The 5570-nt window shown below is 44.4% G+C and overlaps 1 pseudogene; it reads right to left on the bottom strand.

Annotated features, from left to right (window-relative positions):
• Window positions 1-5570, bottom strand: part of LOC103587703 — a 53997-nt pseudogene that overhangs the window by 4436 nt on the left and 43991 nt on the right.

Here is a 5570-nt window from a genome sequence, read left to right on the forward strand (position 1 = left end):
CCCGTACCGGACCGGGACCAGCAACGGGATCACAACCCTCAGTGTTGCCCCCACGCCTCGCTCAGCCAGTGAGCGGGAACCGGTCTGTATGTGGGATCCGAACCCTCAGCGGGAGCGCCGCCGCACTTCCCAAGCGGTGCACTATAGCAGTGCGCCACCGGGCCGGCCCCAAGGTTCGACACCTTTTTAAGGCACCATTTTATGTCCTGATTATGATCAAGCAACCTAGCTAGCTGGAAATACAATCTTTTTCTTTCCCCTGAAGATGTTACCATTCAATGTCTGGGTTCCTAAAATCTTTGGACCTAGGACTCAAACCCAGAGCTTCTAGGTATAGACCTGAACCATAAGACCCCTGCCAATCAGTTCTGTCTACTCATGTGGAGGGCAGTCCACAGCTTGAGCTTCTCCTCAGGCACGTGCCCAATCTGGAAGTGGATAGTGGCACTGAGGAAGTGCAGGGACATAGTGGCTATCTCATCTACGTGTTGGGTTTCATTGCGGATGGGAAGTCCACTAGCCACCATGTATGCATCTCCAATGGTTTCAACTTGAAAATAAAGCAACAAAATGACCTTTGTTTGCCACAAAGGAGGCCAAGGTAGGGGTGGCGTCAGAGACCAAAGCTCCCTATTACTCACACCTGTCTTGAGGCCCCATATTTTGACTAGTCACACTCCCCGACCTCCTCCCCATCCAAGTCCCAGCATTTCTTCAAGTTCTGCTCTTGTTCTGGTTCTTCCACAAAGCCCTCTTTCCCTGATCCTTTCTCTCCACCCAAGTTCAGAACCAGTTAGATGGGAAGCAGTGGACTGATGGGGTAAATCTTGAAGGATCAGGTGGACCCATCAAATGGAATCCATCTTACCCAACCTGAAATGTCCTCATAGTGAGTGCACCAGGGCTGTCATACACACTTATATATATGGATGCATTATATACTTATACATATGGATACATTATACAAAATGTGTTCATTTGTACATATATGTTATGATCAAGCAACCTAGCTAGCTGGAAATACAATCTTTTTCTTTCCCCTGAAGATGTTACCATTCAATGTCTGGGTTCCTAAAATCTCTGGACCTAGGACTCAAACCCAGAGCTTCCAGGTATAGACCTAAACCATAAGACCCCTGCCAATCGGTTTTGTCTACTCATGTGGAGGCCAGTCCACAGCTTGAGCTTCTCCTCAGGCATGTGCCCAATCTGGAAGTGGATAGTGGCACTGAGGAAGTGCAGGGACATAGTAGCTATCTCATCTATGTGTTGGTTTTCATTGCGGATGGGAAGTCCACTAGCCACCATGTATGCATCTCCAATGGTTTCAACTTGAAAATAAAGCAACAAAATGACCTTTGTTTGCCACAAAGGAGGCCAAGGTAGGGGTGGCGTCAGAGACCAAAGCTCCCTATTACTCACACCTGTCTTGAGGCCCCATATTTTGACTAGTCACACTCCCCGACCTCCTCCCCATCCAAGTCCCAGCATTTCTTCAAGTTCTGCTCTTGTTCTGGTTCTTCCACAAAGCCCTCTTTCCCTGATCCTTTCTCTCCACCCAAGTTCAGAACCAGTTAGATGGGAAGCAGTGGACTGATGGGGTAAATCTTGAAGGATCAGGTGGACCCATCAAATGGAATCCATCTTACCCAACCTGAAATGTCCTCATAGTGAGTGCACCAGGGCTGTCATACACACTTATATATATGGATGCATTATATACTTATACATATGGATACATTATACAAAATGTGTTCATTTGTACATATATGTAAGTGTCTGATCTGTCCTCTTCTCTACCCAACAAAATTAGCTTTCAAATCTTTCACTTACACTAGAGAAATAAATGACAAGTAGAAGCCTGAAGTTACAGTCCTTTCCAGATACATTTGCATTTTGGCAGAATCCAAAGGTAATGTGGTAATGATGGGATTTCAGGCATTAGCCAGGCAGTAAGAACACCTCTGTCCTAGTGACCCCAAAATTACACCTAGTCAACATTTCTAATCTGCTTCTAAGCTACCTTTCCCCACCATGAAAACATCCTTTAGAAATACAAACTAGTTTTAATATTAGCTCATGCAAAACATAACTGAGAAGGTAATGCTAAAAGGAAAACCCCAGAGGATGCCCTCCTAAGCGGGGCAGGTTTCAGGGTTTTTTGAGTGTGTTTGGAGGTTATTCATACCATCCTTTCTTTTGCCTTGAACAGAGGCATCATTTGTGGGGAATCTGGAGGGATAACCATTGAGGACATGTCACCAAGGGATATGGCCACCCTGTCCCCCAAATCTCACTGGCCCCAGGACCACAGGCAGATGCAGAGCCCTGGGATAGTGGCCAGAGCTGGTGCACTTGTGGCTGCCCATCAGGTGTGTGTGAACATGGGTACACAGTATCGTCCTTGGAGGAATGCTGTGACCCATCTGAAGAGTTAGAAAACACGTAGAGCAGCCGTCATTACCACCACCTGAATGAAGCCAGATTATTACTGTTTTTGCTATCTCCTGCTCAATTGTTTTCACTCTAAGTGACCATATATCCCCCAGAGTAGCACCATCACCCCTTTGGCCACAAGTCTGACAGTCTAACTGTGGAAGTCTGTATTCACCCTGAATTGCTAAGGATCACAATAACCGAAGTGAGACCCACACAGATCCACAGACAGGCTTTACAGGAGAGTAAATATGAGCCTCTCTGAATCCAAAGAAAATATATTCAGGAGGGAAAGGGAGGAATTTGCCAGTAGAAGGTCAATGCCTCTTTTAGAAGTGCATTTACTATGAGATAATATAATGGAAGGAAACAGGGAACTACTGGTGATTCTTTTCAGCACAGACATCAATGACTAACCAAGCCCTTTTCCAAGAAAACAAACAGGAACACAACATTGTTTCTGCCATGCCAGCACGTGAAATGGAGCCTTCCTCCTGGTTGACATTGGAACCAGGTCCATCCTCAACAATGCCCCAGTGACAGCCGACAAGGAGTGCATGTTCCTTCACAACCAGGAGCCAGGCGTCTCACCTTATTATACACATCATACGTCTTAATGATGTGATCGAATCAACTGCACAGGTCGTTGAGGAGCTTCACCACTTGCAAGGGGAAGCTGAGAGAACACGGTTTCATGAGTCCAATAATGTCAGAGAAAAAGATTGTCATGGGCTCAAAATGCTCTGGTTCCCCGGACCTTCCAGCTATGAATTGCTCATCAATGAAGCTGAAACCAGAGAACAGGATCTTTTTCATCTCGTTTCCTATGGATCCCTGCAAAGCTGCCCTTGCAGGTCCTTTTCCTTCAGTCGGCTACGTTTATGGTTAACAAAATCCAGCATCTAGAGGAATTCTTTTGACATCCATTTCTCCACCAGTGTTTTCTCTAAAGAGATATTTTAGTGGGTGGGTATAAATTGGGGGGGAGGAAAGTGGGGGAGCAGATCACATAAATGTCTTTACAAAAAGAATTTCCTCCTCGAGGACATCCCATTTTCCTCTATTGGTTATGGAGTTTGATTATAAAGACTTGATCTGCAGATACAGAAGCAAATGTAATCATTCACCAATCCACAATTCAATATTTTTACTTCAATCAACCATCTCACGTTAACATTCAAATCCCGCCTGCCCACCGCCCCTCCCCCACTCCCTCTTTGGTCAAGACACGCAAGTGTACAGGAATTTTAACAGAAAATGCTTCTGTCAAGTGCGGAGAGAATACACAGATGAAAACAGAACCAAAAATGAGCAATTTTTAAATCTGAAGTCATGGATACATACTGCACCATTCAAGGGCTTTGGACGCACAATCGGAAATACTGGGGACTCGGCAATTCTTCGGACTCATGAAACTGGGGGGCCATCTAGTGGCCAGTTTCCTGTTGCTGCATCCACAACCTTCCATGTGAAAACCCTACTACATTCTCTATTCCTACAAGTTGAAGCGTTTTTGCTTCTATTTCCCTTAACAGGGTGTACCAAATTACATGCAAAATGCTTGACCCCTTTTAGAAGAACCTGATATCCTCTAAGGAAAAGAACAAGGGACATAATTCCTCTGTGTGGGGCCTCTTGGAGAGCGATGCTGTGGCTCCCTGGGTGTCTTTGTCAGGCCCACAGTGCTGTGGAATACCTGGGCAACATCGTGGACAGAAACTTGTCCACCTTCCTCTTCTCTGCATCAGCTGGTAGGTCCTCTCCACCACCACTTCCTCCAGGTGACTGGCATACACTTCCAGCTTGCTCACCATGCTGTCTAGCATGCTCCCATGGCTTCAAAAGAACCCAGACACTAACGTCATCTTCCAAGAACCTTAGGGCCACAGTGAAACACAACTTCCAACTACACATTTCTAGAAAATATTTCTTGCCCTTGAGGTTTCCTCCTTTTGGGTTGCCCATGGACAACAGTCAAATGACAATGGCAATGGGACTGCGTGGCAGGATGGAACCTGCTCTTTATCAGCTCTGTGAGCCTAAGCTGCACCTTTCATCTCTCTGAGCCTCAGTTTATTTATCTAGAAAATGAGGATAACAACACACACCTCACAGGGTTGTTCAGAGAATGTAGGGAGAAAATGTATAAAGTGCCTTAGTGCCGTGTCAATGGTGGCTTCTGTGGCCCTACCCCCATTTCCCAACTTGCTCCAGACCATTGAAAATGCAGATTTCAGGATGGGTCATTCTTTTCCTTTCAGATTGTCCAGTGTAAGGGGCACTTCTTGGTTTTCTAGGCTCTTGTTTTAGAGGGTCTTTAGAGAAATCATTTCAATTCTTCACCTTTCACAAGAGGAGACTGAGACTCACATAGGAAACACACTTGTCTGAACACTAGGGACCATATTTTCTGAGTAAAACATCAGGACATATCAAGTGACCTGAGACATACCATATGTTAATTACTTTGATTTAATCATCCCACAAAATATACATATGTTAAAATATCACTTTGTACTCCATAAATATAAACAATTTTTCATTTGTCAACTAATAATAATATTAAAAATAATTTTAGAAATTAAAAAACTACTGTGATCTAGAAAATGCAGAATACAGGGCTGTTGTGTTAAGAATGCCCAGCTGAATGGTGAAATTAGAAGTAGATACATGATTCCCAGCTCAGTGCTTTTCCTACCAACTCAAGCTACTTCTAACATGGTGGTATCTTTATACATTCAATGTACCAAGATGATATAATTAAACTGATGTAAAGGAAGCTACTAGTGAGAAAATTGTTTGAGAGGCATGCATAATTTAAGTCAATCACCCAGTCTAAGGCTAGTGAATAATTTTTATCCCACAGTCCATTCCCAATTGATTAGTCATGACCCTTAGAATGCTGATTTAAGATTCTGAGGCCATGTCAAAACTCCCTGGTGCTGTGAACTGATTGAATTGTGTCCCCCAGGGTTCATACATTAGAAACTTAATCCCCACTGTAACTGTTGAGGGTGGGACATTTTACTATGCTAATTGAAAGGTGGGGCCTTGAAGAGGTGATTAGATGGTAGGACGATGCAGTAGTAAATGGATTAATAATGGCGGTCAAGGGGATGGGTTGGGGGGCTTTA

This window comes from Galeopterus variegatus, unplaced genomic scaffold, assembly GCF_000696425.1.
Source record: "Galeopterus variegatus unplaced genomic scaffold, G_variegatus-3.0.2 Scaffold479, whole genome shotgun sequence".
In the NCBI taxonomy this organism is placed as follows: Eukaryota; Metazoa; Chordata; class Mammalia; order Dermoptera; family Cynocephalidae; genus Galeopterus; species Galeopterus variegatus.